Below are 17,609 nucleotides of genomic sequence, written 5' to 3' on the forward strand. Positions count from 1 at the left end.
GAAAACAATGTGGAAGGTACACACAGTTGAACCCGGATAAAGCGAATTATTCTATAAAGCGAAACTTACTTTGTAAAACAATGAATTACTCGCGAGATCATCCACCTTAAGCGAAGGATCAGTCGCCAAAGGCAGAAAAAGGAAAGGAATCGTCACAAAATATTGAGCATGCCAGCGCTACTACGAAACATGCTAACAGAAGCCAAAAATAAATATCACACAGAAACACTCACAAATTTTCCCGCAACGTCTTTGGCGCTACCTACCGGAAAGTGATGGAAAATATTACAGCGTAGTCGTAAACAATGCGCTTGTGACTGACCCCGCGGTGATATCGTCATGCTTTAATTCATAATTTCAGTCAGTTTTTACTGCTTCAGATCAAGTTGGTTCATTGTCCCTTCTTCGATATCAGTACCATTGCGCACCAATGCCTGATATAACAGTAACGTACGAAGGAACTCTCTCTCTTATTTTGGACAGGGATGAAAAACAAGGATGTGTCGGTCAGGATAAAATACCGAACTCATTTTTCCGAAGATAAGCGGAATGTGTAGCGCCCACTACTTGGAAATAATATTTACTGCATCAATCGCTCAAAAGCGACTTCCGGACGATTGACTAGTGGCAAAAGTAATCCCAATACATAAAACAGGTGACAAGCAGCAAATTGAAAATTATCGTCTCATATCTTTGACCTGTGCTTCTGCAAGCTAGTCGAAAATATTAAATGGAAATCCATATACACTTATTCTAAACATAAAACCTCTTTTTTTTTTCAAACCAACACGGGTTTAGCCAACGCCTTTCTACCACCACGCAGCTAATGGAAACCATCAATGACTTTCCTAGCGCTTTGAATAACGAAAAACAACTTGACGCGATTTGTTCAGACTTCTCTAAAGCCTTTGACAGAGTCCTTCACTCTCTATTATTCAGCAAGTTGGCACAAATGGGGAATTAATCGCAATTCGGTAGAATGGATCCACGCATATCTGTCCGGTAGAACGCAGTATGCGAAAATGAATGGCATAAAATTGACCACCCTTACTGTGAGCTCAGGCGTACAGCAGGGGCCTGTTTTAGGTCCTGTTTCATTTTTGGCATACATGAATGGTATCAGTCCCGTTATTAGTGAAAACATCGCCGTACTTTTGTACGCAGATGACTGTCTACTTTACCCGAAAATTAATGACACCAATGATAAAAAAATTGCTGAGCGACACCTTGCTGCATTGAAATGCGGGGTGAAAACTGGAAAATGAAGATAAATGAACAAAAGACGGTTGGCTTTCGGGGTATCCAACAAGATAAAGAATGCCCTAGATCACAAATACTTTGTGATTCCCGAATACTAGCTACATTTGATACACTCAAATACCTAGGAATAATTATCACCGAGAACCTAGGCTTGAAAACGCTCATCACAAATATCAGGAGCACTGCCGAAAAAGAACTTCAGTTTCTGCGCAGGAAGTTGAAGCTTGCGCCTCAATCTGTCAAACTAACCGCGTTTCTTACCTATGTGAAGCCAACGTTAGAGTACGCAAGCATTATAACGGACCCGTTCCAAGTGGGTCGAATAAACGAACGCGAAAGAGGTACAAAGAAGAGCTGCACAGTTTATTTTGTCCAGATATTCCTCCGCCGACTCGGTAAGAGAGATGTTAAATCTGATTCAACTACCACCTCTATCCCAGCGGCCCCTAGAGGCAAAACTATAATTCCTATTTTTGCTTTCTAAACACCATCCTAACATCGACATTGCGGCTTACTTAGCTCCCCCAGAAAAAGTGAATACTCCTGAAAAAGCACGACTCAATGTTCGTTGTGCCACAGCTGCATATCGACGCGTATGCATATGCATATTCATTTGCCTCGAAGTATAAGAGACTGGAACGCCCTGCGATTGTGCAATGCACCTCAGCTGGAATCTTGGAAAAATGCATACTGACGATATTGCAAACCTGAATATTGATGTTTGCTTCCATTCTTGTATGTATATATATATATATATATATATATATATATATATATATATATATATATATATATATATATATATATATATATATATATATATATATATATATATATATATATATATATATATATATATATATATATATATATATATATTTATCGACTACTACATATACCACGTATCATCTGTTTTATGAATTTGAGTGCTTTTCATGAATTAGAAAAGTGATTGCCAAAGTGCTATAATACCGTTAAACCTATTAGTTTATCTGTTTTTTATCACTGCCACGTTACTGATGTACTATAGTGTACTCTAGTGTACAATTTTTTATTCTGCCTGTTTTCTATGACGGCTACTTCGATTATATGTGTGTGCGTGTCTTTCTTGCCTCTTTTTCTGAAATCTCTCTCTCTCATTCTATGTATGCGCATATTCATGTATCTTTCTGTCCCGTTACCCCTTCCCCAGTGCAGGGTAGCAAACTGGATATATATCTTCAGGTTAACCTCCCTAGCTACGTTTCGTATGTCATTTATCTCTCTCTCTCTTTCTCTCTCTCTCTTCGATGATGTAATTTAGTGTCGTAGCACCCAGTTTACATTCTTTAACTACTGTTCAAATTATGACTTTTACCCGTTTTCTATGAGTGACACTTAATCGATGTGATTTACTATTGTAACACATAGTTTGTATGTTTCACAACTTATTTTTGTTGTAACAACCAGTTTTGTATTTGTGATGCCTTAAATTCCACTCTGTAACGGCCTTATGGCCAACAGTATTGTAAATTCAAAACGAACTGAACATAAGCTATATCGAACTCGGCGCCACCACTGCCAGCACCACAAAGTCACGTGCATGCGGCGAAGGCAGCGTAGAGGGGCGTTATCTTTATTTATTTTTTCACGCTAGGAGGGGGAGACCATGCACTATAAGCTGAGACACAGGCCGAACTTACTGCCTACTTCACGGGGTTCTGCTTTCAGTAAATGGGTTCCTTTCTTGCATCTATTTTTCACTGGATATAGCTATATATATCTATATATAGCTATATATATATATATATATATATACCGTACAACGAACGCATTACCAGAGGACGTTATAGTTCGTTATAGGCACTTTTGAATATATCAGAATACGTCACATACCGAACTTTTTATTTAGAACATGTCCGCTCATTATACTCGGGTTCTACTGTAGAGGGAGCAAAAAAAAAAAGAAAGAGAAAGAAATGGGAGAGAGAAGAGAGAGAAGTGGTAAAGAGGGAGAGCGAGAGGACGAACACCCTGTTTCCTGCCTTACGCAGGAGAGGTGGGTGAGAGGCTGTAAAGATCGAAAGAGGAGAGGGTGAATACTACGCGCACGCGGGACGACGCTCACGGCACGGCATCGCGTGGTTGTCACTCAGACCAGCGCTACCCATACGCGCTTAATTACCTAACCTAACCTGACCTAAACTAGAAACCACCTCACGGAATACGTTACCGTTGGGATTCATTGCGTGAACACATTGCAGGTGCGGAACAGGCGCGGCGCCCGATGGAGATGCGCCTCATGCGGTGGATGCTTTATCGGCCGGCACCTATATAAGCTAGCCGATGAGGGTGACCAGCGATGCGCGCGGAAAAGCGAAAATGTGCCGGATTTCAGCGGTAAGCACAGGTATATGTAGCATCCTTTGCAGTATTCGAAAAGGAAAGTCAAAACTGAGCGAAAGAAGCGAGGACAAGCGGAAGAAACGCACAACACACCACGAGTGTGTTTCTTGCGCTTGTCCTCGTTTTTTTTTTTTTTTTCGCGCAGTTTTAACCTTCCTTCAAGCATGAACCAACTAGCCCTCAAGAATGCCCCACTACAGTATTCTAGCGGGGCAAAGAAAGAATAACGAGCGTTCAGACGACGGTCTTAACAAGGGAGAAAACGAAGGCTTCAAAAAGTAACTCGAAACCTCAACAGTGGTTTAGCGCCATTTTTAAGAACGTCATCATCATTATCATCATTAGAGAGTTTTCTTGCCATATATAACAAACATGAGGAGACGGGTACTTTGTCCACGTACGTGGAGACGTTGCTTTCTGCGTCTAACCTCGATACATATGCGGAAAACAGGTTTTTCACGTCCGCAATTTACCAGTATAGGCAATAAGAGTCGACTTCAAAAGCAATCATGTCCCTAAGCTGTTTTCGAGCCTCATGAGGATACGACAGAGTGTGGCGGTCGCCTCCCGGGAAACGGCAGAGCCTCGTCGTTGAGCCTCGCCGTTCCGACAGGCCAAAAGCGGATCCGCAAGAAAAATGGACGTCGAGTTTTCCCAGAAAGAGATGAACTAAAAAAAAAACGGATTTGCGTTCGTCTCGGTTTAAAGCTAGCCAAGAATAAAATGTGCCGCTTGAAGACAACCAGAACAGAAAGCTTGAAAAGCGCCTGCAGTTCCTTTCTTCCCTGCCCTTGACGTGAGCGTAATCGCGAGAAGCAAAGCAAACACAGGACGAGAAAGCTCGGCCTTCTGTCATGAGTACGGGCGCACTCAGGCGCGGAAATGGCGTCAGTAGTAAGAAGCGAGAGGCATGTCGGATGACTCTGTGCACAAGGGCAAAAGAAACGAGACGTCAGCCCGATGTAAAGTGCAAGTTAGCGACTAGACGCAAATGTTAGCCGATTTCCTTAAACGCGGAAGCATTACCGAGCGTATATATACGTGCCTTTCGTGTCAGGGTAACCCTTTTTGAGCGAAGCAGTTGTGCAAATGTCAACGAAACCGTTGTTCCATAACATATTTGAAGAATTGACAAAAATTGATAATAGTATAAGGTAAGGTGCTGCTTTCGAATGTAGCGGCATTTGTGTTACTGTGTTTTGCAAGTGCGTCTCCCTCTGAGGAAGGGAGCGTTTCCTGACTCTTTTATCGTAAACCCCCTGAGTACTACAGTTACCATGGGACCACAGCGCTTGAGCGACGCGAACCACAAAGTATGTAAAGCAGATGCGTTTTCTTGCAACCTAATATTTATATTGAGAAGTGACGTTTTTCTCACGGAAATAACAACACCCCATGAAAACATGGAAATAGGCAGGGCAAATCACCGTCACGCGCAGTTAAGCAAATTTAGTTCAGCTAAGCCATTTCCCTTCTACTTAGTGCTACGGACAGAGCGCTGACACGAGCTTGACCGCAAAAAAGGCGGATGCTAACTACGTCATCACCTCTTCCGTAGCACTGATCAAGTAGAAGGGAAATGGCTTGGCTGAACTTCGTTTAACTACACGTGATGATGATTTGCCCTGCCTATTTTCGTTCGCTTTCGTGGGATGTTGTTATTTCCGGTAAAGCTATGCCACTTCTCAACATAAAAATTCATTTGAAAGCGTATACCGTCTTTGTCGTTCTTCCTCGGCCCAGTAACTGTATCAAACAAACTGGCCCAAAAGTGCGTACTCCTGAGTATATGCCGTGGGAAAAACGCAAATGCTTAAAACCTCTGGCTTGGAACAACTGGAAACTATAAGTAGTACGTTGAGAAAGTCCTCGGCGGATTGGTAAGGCGACAAGTTTTCTAAAAAAGGAACTTTTCACAACAATTCCTTAAGGGTTGTTCAAAGTCAATGCGATTGATTGGCTGTGTTTAAACGTCTCAAAGTGTGCACAATCGGCTGGCAAGAACACTGCGGAAGAGGAAATTTCATAAATTTTGCTAGCTCGACTTTCTTTTTTTCTTCCTTTCTTTCTTTCTCCTTTTGAATCGGAGCTACACGGGTGGTTTTGCACTCCACCCCTACCTCGAAATACGATCGGGATTCGACCCTGTGACCCTGTGCTCAGCAACCGAGCACCATAGCCGGAGAGCCACCATGGTGGACACGCTTTCGTTTAGACTTGCTCTGTTAAAGGAGCTAACACTCTCTACTTACGCCCAAGCAAATTACGCCTAGAATGCATATACTGCTGCGAAAAAATCAAGTGTGAGCGCGACAACAAGAAAAAAAAAAGAAACTAAAGCCTGAGAATTTTTCTCGCGTTTCTCCTCGGGTCTCTCGTGTTGATTTTTCACGACTGAAAACGGGCTATCACATATGGGAGTTATGATTGAAATCTACTAGTAAGAATATCTGCACCTTCAAGCACAAATCTTGCGCCTTTGCTGTTATGGTTTGAAATTCACCTATCGTGTTTTACTTGTGCGCGATTGTACAGTCAGCCGCAAAAGCTTACGGGATGTGGGATTCGCAAAAAAAAAAAAAGAAGGGGGGGGGGGGGGGTACTGAATTTCCGCGAAGGCCGGACACATATACTAAAGCCTCGAATTCGAAGTTTAAAATAAAATTAAATTCTAAGCTTTCATGGGCCATAATCACGATTAATTTTTCACTACCTGGGGACCTTTAACATGCGCCCGATGCATAGTACACGGGCGTTTGCGCATTTCGCCTGCATCGAATTGCGGGTGCCATGGCCGGGTATTGAACCCGCGTTTTCATGCTTAGCAGCGTGGCGCCGTAGCCACTAAACCGCCACAGCGGTGTGATTCGCATGTTTCAGCGTGTACCTGGCAACCTTTGCGACCTACAATGTGATTCAGCTAGGCTTATATGTTTCAACGCGTCCCGTTACAGATAGACTGAGCCTGTAGGGCGGGCAGCCGGTGGACAATTAGATTTACAGAATGGGTTCCAAGGGAAGCGAAGCGCAGTCAAGGACGGCAGAAAATTAGGTGGGGTGATTAAATTAGGAAATTTCCAGGCGCAATTAGAATCAGCTAGCGCAAGGCAGGAGTAATTGGAGATCGCTGGGAGAGGCCTTTGTCCTGCAGTGGGCATCAACAAAAAAAAACAATAATAAGGTGATGCTGTTGATGGTACATTAGCACAGCAGAAATTCACGTTGGTCGTGGAACACGCGTGTACCGTAAGCGTTTGCCGCTGATTGTACCTTAGATGCATGTTAACGCTTGTTACGACATGAACTGTCGTCGCAGTGAAAGTCAGTCAAGGCTTTGTTGACCTTTTTACGGGACAGTGGCCCAATAGAAAGTCTATAATGATCCCATTCCGTCGCTTTTCGTATTCTTTTTCTCACGCTTTTATTTTTTTGTCACGCTCTTCTAACTCTGGTTAACATACCCGCCTATCTCTCATTTGCATCTCTCTCTCTCTCTCTTGTTACGACTGCAGTGTTTAAACATTAGGTCGATCTTTCAATTTGATGATCTTGCAACATTTGATCGTCTTTCGAGCTGGATGTGTTCAGATAAGGACAGACAAGGGGGGTACGACTATTTTTAGTTTTCAGCGGCAATTTTACGTGACGTGGCAAAATGTCTCTGTAGAAAGGAATCAACCTTCCTTTTGCCATACTTAGCACGGATTTGTTGAAAGAAATTCTTACTCCACTAAAGGTGGAAAAGAACGTTTTAACGACTTGCAGATTATAAAAAAGCGAAGGCCTATCACATTAAAATTAAAGCATTGTACCCTGCCAAAATTGTTTTCTGTAAATCTACACCACTATATTGCCCCATGGAAACTTAAACTTGTGTCACTCTCAGTATGCTTTTCTTTCTTCAAAATTTGGCAAGCTTTGATTTTTGAGCAACTGCCTCTGACTGACCTAGAAATAAGGGTATCTTTCTGTGGGGGCCATTTTAGCTAAGGTTATGAAGCTGAACAATATTTCTGACAAATGTTCAAAAGGTTTCTCGCGAACTAAAAAAAAAGGAAGTATGCAACTACACCGCGTATTTATTTCGTTATAAAACCCCGAAAATGCTGAAATTGCAAGAATAGCAAAAATTTGAAGATATTGTAAATGTGTCTAAAATATAGCCATCGCTTATTTTTAAGAAAATGTTACATAATACCCATCCGGAACTGGTAAATCTAGTACAGTAAAAACATAATGCTTATTTTATTTTAAGTGAGAAAACTGAAAGGTAGAGAGAGAGAGATAAACGGGATGGGAAAGGCAGAGAGGTTAACTGGATGAGATTCTGGTTTGCTGCCCTGCACTGGGGGAAGAGGAAGGGGAAATGAGAGGCAGGAAACACAGCGGAGAGAAAAAGCAAGCAAATGAAAGAAAAACATAGGGAAGGTCGTGAACATTCATGAGAATTACAGTCGCTCCAATTTACTCGAACGTAAAAATTTCAAGAGTGCCTTTACTGCCTCGCGGTGTGGCGACCGTATAGGTCCGCGTTCCAGGACTGTCTGCTACTAAAGCGGCCGGTGGTCAAGACATGCCAGCGCGGTCGCGAGTGACTGCCTGTGTGCGCTGTATCGGGGACAATGACAAAGAATGCGTTCGAGAGTTTCCTCGCACCCGCAGTGGTCACACGCAGCACTATCCCCCCATCCGATACGGAAAGCAAAAGACTTCGTAAATGCGACTCCAAGCCACAATCTACGGTAAAGTACGGTTGTCTACCGTACGGTGTACGGTAAAGTACGGGAGAGTCCAGGTGGAGGATGAAGTTGCAGACAGGGGTCCAGTAGATGTAGACGTGTGTACTGGAAACTAGGTGTGTTCCAGGACGATTGTAAGGCATCATTTGCAGGCACTCGGGGAAGTTGCGCTGCTGCATGTTTTTTTACAGCGCGATTAGCTCCAGCACGCAGTCTTCATGAGCAGATCGAGCAGACCCGCCATGGTTGCTCAGTGGCTATGGTGTTGGGCTGCTGAGCACGAGGTCGCGGGATCGAATCCCGGCCACGGCGGCCGCATTTCGATGGGGGCGAAATGCGAAAACAGCCGTGTATATATATATATATATATAGAACATCACTGCATATATCCTAATCCTCACCTAGCACCTGGAATAGCATGTCCGACGAGACGAAACACCAGGTTAACAGCTGCAGCATATCATTAAAGCTTGTTTCATGTATATGCACACACACACACGTTCGGTGCTGCCGCTCAAGAAAACGCCAAGAATATAGCTTTCTACGCCCTTTACACGTGAATACTATCTCTACAAGAAATGATGAAACAACGAAAAGGGAAAGCCTAGATTTCAAGCAGCTAATGCCCGCAGCATCGTTTTCGAAATAGTTACCAGACCATATTTTATTTTGTTCATTTTTTTTATTGTTTCACTTTCTCTTTTGCTTTCGATTAATGATGGTGAAAAAGCTTTATTGCCAGAAGGCACCAAACGAGTATGCCTAACTTCTTGAATTCTTGTTCACCGAAAAAAAAGATAACAAAATTGCGCATACCTCTTATTGTCAAATAAGCAAACTCACATGCAGTCATAAACGTATTTCAAATAAAGCTCTGAAGCTCTAAATTATGCGTGCCCGTACGAATCCCACCAAAGATAACCGGCGGCGTTGTTAAATGTCTCGTTCCGTGTTAAAGCCTCTTCCACCATCCCACAAAGTTAAAAAGAATTCCGAGCTTGACAAAGAAAAACGTTGCCGATAACGGCGAAAGCTGGAGTGAAAGAAGTGAACATATGCGATAATTAAGACTATGCCTGACCAGGTACGTCCCCTCGGGGCTGCCAGAGGCCGCATAGATTGCAATCCCCTCCCGATAACTAGACGAGTTCTTTTGATGTATGGTGCTCTAATTGCGCAAGCAGAACCTCATCCATTCATTCTGATTCTATGCGCGTGTCAGTTTGGTGAGCATGACACGGGTCTTAAGCTCGCCCGTCTGAAAGGCGGTAAAAGGATCCGCGGTCCATTTCTTTTTTGAAATCTCAGTTATAATGCATCGGGAAACATCTAAACGTGTACAATCTGCAGGTCATTTCACTTGCTACTTCTGCAAAGGAAGTCCGTTGTACAGTAATGGAGCGACGAGTAAAGGGCCGAGACAAATGTATATCTTGTCTTGTTTTTGTTTTTTTAATATGTCAGAACGTTAATATTTTACAACAACAGCACTACATGCGGTCACTTTTTGATACGTTAATATGATTTAGGTTATTACCATTTGTTTACAGAACGCTGCCTCTTTTCACGACCCTTGTCTTCCGTCAGCAGAATAGCGTATCTTTTTTCATTCGTAGTGTGTATATCTTGCTCATTGGGGTGGAGGGGGAGGAGGGGGGGTATGGCTACACCCGCCGCGGTTGCTTAGTGGCTATGGCGTTGGGCTGCTAAGCACGAGGGCACGGGATCGAATCCCGGCCATGGCGGCCGCATTTCGATGGGGGCGAAATGCGAAAACTCCCGTGTGCTTAGATTTAGGTGCACGTTAAAGAACCCCAGGTGGTCCAAATTTCCCCACTCCCCCACTACGGCGTGCCTCATAACCAGATCGCGATTTTGGCTCCATAATCTATTTTTATGTCTTTGTCAAAGTTTAATGTTTATGTCTCTCAAGTTGCACTAATAGAAACTCATATTTTTCAACTAGACGCAGTGCTAGTTTGTGACTACGGGTCCCAGTGTTGCTTTTAAGTCCTTTTCATAATTTTTGTGGTACGACAAATAAAAATTTAATTCAAATCAAGTTTAAGGAGGTCACTGCATTCGTGACAACATGGTATTATTTCACTCGCAATCGCCTAGTCGGTTTCCCGTTATATTCGCACTGCTCGCGAACTCTGGAAAGCGAGACTAACTCTATCCCTCAGTTTTCTAGTGCCAGGAGTTGCGCTACGCGACGCACGCTGGAGTCTAGGGCTCAGCAACACTCGAGAGCTCCCAGCGCCTCGGTTTCTCGTTAAAAGAGCTCTGCTTTTTCACCGAGTTGAGACTCGCTTCCAGCAATAGCAACAAAACTCCTTTAATAATATTTGGGGTTTTACGTGCCAAAACCACTTTCTGATTATGAGGCACGCCGTAGTGGAGGACTCCGGAAATTTTGACCACCTGGGGTTCTTTAACGTGCACCTAAATCTAAGCACACGGGTGTTTTCGCATTTCGCCCCCATCGAAATGCGGCCGCCGTGGCCGGGATTTGATCCCGCGACCTCGTGCTCAGCAGCCCAACACCATAGCCACTGAGCAACCACGGCGGGTAAAACTCCTTTAATTATGAAATATTAGTATCCGCGTTATCAACGAACGGAAAGCAGGAAGTAGTGGAAACGAACTTGGTTCTTTCAAGGAGTGCTGAAACGTGACTCTCTTATCATCACAGCAGCTAAGCTGACTTAACCCATACTGATCCACGCAACGCTCAACGTCATGTGGGCGCTAGCGTCAGAAAGGATGCACGTAAATGATACAGAGCAGTGTGAGGTGCTAACAAACAGCACGACGCGCTTTGAAATGTGCGCTCTCCGAGAGGTTATAGATAGCCGTCTTATTTTCAGAAGAAATGGCTTGGGGCCCGTGATCAACCTGTCAACTTCTAAGGGAAAAAAAATCGATTGCGATGCCGTGCAAGAGATTTATATTTTTGTTCGTTAGCCGTCTAAATACACGGCACGTGAGAAAAGCCTCCGTTTGACAGCCGCTGTACACCGAAATGTCGGGGACTAACCATATTGCTCTCAGACGAAGACATGAAATCCTATAACGGCCATGAGCCCAGAGTTTTCGGTTCGGTTCTGAAAAACGAAGCACAAGCGCGCAAAGGTTGCAAAGCAATTGGATTCTCAAGGTTCAATTCCTGTCTCGCACAGAAAGACAAAAAAAAGCCTTAAAAAAGGAGGGGGCAAGGTTCGTGTCCCGTTCACTGCCATAGACAAGAAAGAAAGTAAGAGGGACTACAAGAGTGCGGAGCTTTGGAAGAGAGACAGTGAAGGCATGTACAAAAGCCCGCGAGCATACACGCTGTCAGAGGTCGTCGCGCATTTTGTTTGTCTCGAAAAACGGCACCAACGCTTCCTGGTAGTTTTCTTGCGCAGATGGAATTCTATGACATCATTCAATATATCGTGGACATATCGTCGTGGGCATATGTCGTGGCTTTGGATAAGGCTTTGGCTAGCGCCGAAGGTGTTCGCACGTCAAACGAAGAATAGAAGTGTCTCTTAGCCTTTCTCAACGGCAAAAGTAGAATGTGGAACTTTAAGTTGTTCGTTCATATATGGCGTATTGCGCTAGAAAGAAACCGTTGAACGAATTTGTTAGTGAAAGGTGCCATTAGTAATTACTCCAGAGGAAGAATCTCAAAAACCCTTCTCGAAATTCTCCAAAGCAACCCGAAAACCGGGGGGACGAATTGATCTGGGTACCGGATCACTCTGGCAACCCTAGAAACGAGGCAGCTTACAATATGGCTGGAGGACCTATCAGCCAAGCCATAAGCAACGACTCGAGCCCGGAGCACACAGAGGAAGGTCTCACCAGCTACCAGGAAATCATCCAATACTTTAATCTAGCTAGACCCCCCCCCCCCCCAAACGCTACGCTACCTCACAAAAGTCTTACCAAAGCTCAAGTGGTTAGACGGCGACAACTCCAAACCATTACTCTCCCAAACCCGGTCAGAATGCATCACATCAACCCAGATGAATTCAAACCCGATTGCTCAAAATGTGGCCAGATAACCACATCTTTTGGGATTACTCCGCAGGCCCGCCACCCGAAGAACTCCAGAATCTTGTAGTATCGAAAGTGTGAGAGACCCTGCTGGCCAGTTCTGCTACGGAAGAACAAGACCAGATCACAGCAGGAGCCCAAGATGTCGCCCTCAGCACCGACTGAGGGCCATCTGGTGGGGTGGTGGAACCCATCACTCCCAGTACCGATAATAAAGTATTAAAGTTTTATGACCGACCGACCGACCTACCGACCGACCGACCGAAGACCAGCGGATAAATGAACGGAGCATTCGAGAAAGCGGTTAAGCGAGCACGGTCAATGGCAATACACAGATTCGAAATGGGAGAGTCCGGGTCACTGTCACAGTTGACAGAAAAGGTTTCAAAAAGATCCTCCACATCCACCGTCGTTGTCCTCGCGAAATGTTTACTAACACTGTCAATGTTAATCGACGTACAGTATTACGTCGCAACGCGCCGCGGAAAGATCTGAAATTTCAAACCGACCGCCATTTTCCCTTCTCGCGGCCACCGCGCTCCAAGCCGGAGGATAACGTGCAAGTGCTAGTGCGCCTACGTACACGTGTTTGCACTGTGACGTCGCTCGTGGTGACACGTGACCTCGAGGATTATTCAACGCAACATCTGTTATTTGTGTAATATGTTGCTCGAATAGACGAATTAAATCTTAGACAAATAAGAAAACACACAAACCGAATGTCTGCAGGGTTTTTTTTTTCTTTTACTTCGCACCGTAGCAAGATAGATGTGCTTCCGTTTCGTCTGCTTGTTCCCACGTCGTGCAGTCGCGCGTGCAGACACCGAAACCACGTCATTTACTACCGTGTTGCAGCGGCGGGATCATGCTCTGTGATCCGCTTGTGTCTGCCTCAGTATTCGTGCAGCACTGGCTTATACCGCTAGTCAGGTGTCCTCGTGCACAGCGCGCAAAATCGTGCGCTGCGCGAAACGAGACAATCACAACAGTTCGCGCGCGACGTCGTCGGCGAAAGTGCGCCGCGCGGCAACAAAAAAAAAAAAAAAAGAAAGCGAGGAGAAAAAAAATCAAGGCGGGGCCCGTGACGTACGCGTCACGTGATCTTCGAGGTCCGGTAGAATTTCCCGGTATGGGAAACGCAGGGAAAGAATTTTGCTTGCGGAGGCTAGAGTGGGCTAGACGGGGCAAGTGGAGAGAGCGTCTCGCTTGGCAGTGGAGCTCGCCTCCTGAAATCATGGGGTCGCGGCACTGAAATGTTTCTGTCTCGGCTTTTAATGAGCCGATTTAAAAACATTTTGCGGCGAAACGCTCCCTGGAAAACACGTAACAACTTCCAGCGTATAACCAATATTCGCTGTGATCCCTGGTAAGGGGCCATTTAAAAGAAAAGATGAAAGTGAAAGTTAATTTTTTCTAATTTCGCGCCGAAATCCAAGCTTTGGGACGTCAGCTTGTCGCCACGAATTTCAAAGAGTATTAGCGTCTCGGTTGGTGTAGTTCAGTAAAAGCTCTTGAAACTTCCTTAGTCTTTCGCTTTTTTGGAATACAGCGTAGTCCTTATTTTACCGATAAACATTTGACTATAGGCCCGAGCAGACGGCGCCAAAAACCGTGACGTCAAAGAAACATGGTGCGGGAACTTCATGGCTTCACGTCTTTCGGCTTTGTGTCTTTTCGAGTTACGACTCTAGCTTTTCATTCAGTACCGAAGCTTTTAAAAGAACACACTAGAACTTTTAAAGTAACTCGAGCTAACCTCGGCTGTGACCAGGACACAATAATATTTTTTTCTGTAAGGAGATGGTTATCAAGCCTGTCGAGCATTGTGCAGAGCTCTTTTCGTTGTGCACTGAAGTGATGACAGTCGCATATAAGGTGCGCAATCATCCATTTGCATCCACAAACTTCCCACTCCGTACTTCTGGCCATTCCGATGAGGGAGGTGCGGGCATCAGTATTCAAGTGCTACTTCAAACCATAGGCGACAAACAAGAGCTACCTCCTGTCCTGGTAAGCTGTGCGGGAGAAAGAGCTTTAAATCAAGGAACATAGGCGCTGGTTTGTAATGCCTCCCGAATTATACGGCGCCAATGTAAGCTCGCGATGCCATGCAGGCGATCAGCCAGACTAACTTGTCCAGCATATCACTGACGCCTGCCGGTGAGGATTCATTCATCCCACGCACAGTACGTAATAAAGACGAAATGACGCCGTTATACAGGCCGACACCTTTACATTAAAGAAAGTTCGCGGGCGTAATGTTATATGTTGGCCTCATTTGATGGCAGCATATTAACTAAATGTTCCATATAAGAGTGTGCCATAACATACTTCGTTCGTCAGCAAAGGTTATGTCTACCCACAGTGGACCGGGAACGGATGAGAAAACGGCAAGGCGTGACGTGAACCCTTATATGCTGATGCTATAAAACGAAGTGTCTGCGTTATACTCTGCTCTAAGAAGGAACGCTCAGTCAGTATCCTGCCATCACTTGCGATAGAGATATATAACATGAAGGCCCGCAGACGTTTTTCTTTTTATGTATATAAGCTTGTGCCTAATGGCACCGTTCTGGCTACATTGCATAATGCACGCGAGATGGCACGTGTTACATCCAGCATGCTTAATATTCGCGTCCCTGCTCTTAGTGCCGCCCACCACACTAAATCAGCGCCGCTTGTATGCTTTATTATTGATAGCAAATTCGCACAGAAAAGTTAATGTCAAAGGACAAATCTGTACAACACATAACCAGAAACTGTCGTTCCCGCGAAGTTTATTTATTGTTACTTTTTCTCTTAGCTTGCATAGATGAAAAGGGTGTTATCAAATGTCTTCTCTCGTTAGCTATCCCCGCTCAAAGCGCCAGCTAGTGCACTTAATTACGTGTCATTTGACCGCCTAAACCGCGTCATTAGCGTACAAAGTAGCGCCTCCGCAGCGCACAACCACTGAAAGCAAATATCAGTGAACAGGGAGGTGTGTCATGCAAGGCCCTCGCGCTGATCCGAGAGTTCTCGACCAAATGCCTTAATTCCGCAACAACGGAATTTCTCATTTCGTGCCCACCGGAACATCTCTCTCTCTCTCTCTCTCTCTCTCTCTCTCTCTCTCTACATTCGTTCAAGCAAAGCACGGTTACCGAGACCGACAACAACGCCGACGTAATCAAACGCATTCCAGCTCATGATTGCTGTACTTCGACGGCTGCAGTATACCTATCAGGCGATCTCGAACCAATAACTGAAGCTTCGTCCCGCATCATTTCCGGTGCTTCGCAGAGCGTATACGACTTAGACCACGCCATTTACGAAGGAACGACGTACGCGTTGAATGAGGAGCACGGAATACCTGAGCGGTCACGGCGCGTCCCTCGCCACTAGAGGCATGCGCTTCGCACAGGTGATTGCTCCTGGAGTCGGACCGCTTCGACTGTCCCCGCAGGGCCGGGTACGATGCAATTGTCACCTTGCTCCACGCGGAGGGACGCGTGCCGAGCAGGCGTTTCCCACGACGAGGGGGGGAGGGGGGGGGTCACGTGAGGCGTCTAGAGAGCCAGCCTTCTATATCCTTACTTTTGTCCCCCTCTCAACAGCACTTCTGCAAGGTTGGCACATTTCTTCTTGCCCAAACGTATTGTTTCTCTCTTTCTTTCTCTCTCCTTCTCCCTCTCTCTCTCTCTCATCCTCGTCTTCGTGTGAACCGAGCTTATCTCTCCGTCGCTTCTCGCTACTGCACTCTCTCCCGCTACCCGTGCGGCCACGCGAGCGTACTATATACTGTCTACGAGACGACGTTTTCGCTTCTTGCGACAACGACGAGGTTCACCTCGTTACGAGAGCCGCGCGACGTTCGCGGTTGCCTCTTTTTCGCGCGAGAACAAAGCGAGCGCCAGGACTGAGACTGTGCGGTTGCTTGCGAGGGCTCATTACATTTTCATGGTTTCGCTTCGCGCTCGCTCGCTTACCCACCAAGTTTTCTAGTCGTTCGAGTGTAATTACACGACTGGGCAAAAAAAAAAGATAATAACAAGAAGCAATGGAGAGACGTTAAATAAACTGCAATGAAGATACGGTATCAGCTTTTTTCGGGATAACTGAGGTGGGAAAGGGTTAGGACGCTGTTTTATTTCACTGCAAATGCCAACCGACCAGATTAAAAGTTGGCTGGGACATGCGGCAGGGAGCCTATGCTCCCTGCCGCGTGTAGCCTATGCCTAGAGGTAAAGGGAGAGAAGTACGAAAGGCAGGGAGGTTAACCAGACGCAATTCTTCAGTTTACTAGCCTGCACGGAGGAGGGGAAGATTGGTTGACAGTAAGAGAGGTGGAAACAGAAAAATATATAGTAACTACTATAGGCATAGACGCCGACTACAAAGGGGTGGGGGAGTCCTCGCTCTCCCCCCTCCCGTTCCTCGCGCCCCAGCTTGTCATTTCCAGACTTCTGCCGCCCACATCTGAGGTCTCTTTTTCCAACTTTTCACTCGTTAAATTTTTCAATTGACTAAAAGCTTCTTACAGTATATTTGGTGCGGGCGTCCTCCGACCTTCTATTAATTCATATTTTTATTTAATTTATGCGAATGTCAATAATAAAGGGAAAAGCCCACTAAAATGTATTTCAGTAAACAAACCTAATTCCTAATGGTATCAACAACTTCCACCTCGAAAATATGTTGCTAAATGTTCCCTTTGCTTCCAACATTGCTCTGCTAGCTTTTACCAGTGAAGCTGTTAGTGGGAACACTTTACGTGCCCGGTTTAGTGGTGCCCTTGGATCACAAGATAATTCACGGAGCTTTAATAGGAAGTGCTATAGGAAGTACTGATGGGCTAGTTGCTTTTTTCAGGACAGAGTGTGCGGGTGGATTTCCGCCTTTCCAGTAAATTACGTATGCAAGCGCTCCGGGACGTTAAATGTTTTACAAATGGCACCGTCTTTTACGAACGGCCCGCCGTCTTGGTGGATGTCTAACTGCCGACGAGACGAAATTTGTTGAGAAAGCGAAACGTGCATGTGGGGATAGATGTGTAAGCATAAATTATTGCTTTTGTAAAAAAAAAAATACTTTTTTGGATGAAGTGCTCGAATGCCTTATACGTAGGTTCCTTCGTTTTCGCGTCTTATGATTTTTTTTATTCGTGGTGCAGAAATCGGGCGTCACTTTTTAAAAAGAAAA

General features: G+C 45.1%; 1 protein-coding gene across 2 annotated transcripts in view; it reads right to left on the bottom strand.

The window, feature by feature from the left end:
• Window positions 1–15,932, bottom strand: part of LOC142579044 (fatty acid hydroxylase domain-containing protein 2-like) — a 101,369-nt gene extending 85,437 nt beyond the window's left edge. For both annotated transcript variants that reach the window (XM_075688864.1, XM_075688863.1), the window contains exon 1: window positions 15,781–15,932. The gene's annotated coding sequence lies outside the window, so the exon portion shown is untranslated. The remainder of the gene's footprint in view (window positions 1–15,780) is intronic.
• Between the last annotated feature and the right edge of the window lie 1,677 nt (window positions 15,933–17,609).

Source organism: Dermacentor variabilis, chromosome 4 (assembly GCF_050947875.1).
Source record: "Dermacentor variabilis isolate Ectoservices chromosome 4, ASM5094787v1, whole genome shotgun sequence".
Lineage (NCBI taxonomy): Eukaryota > Metazoa > Arthropoda > Arachnida > Ixodida > Ixodidae > Dermacentor > Dermacentor variabilis.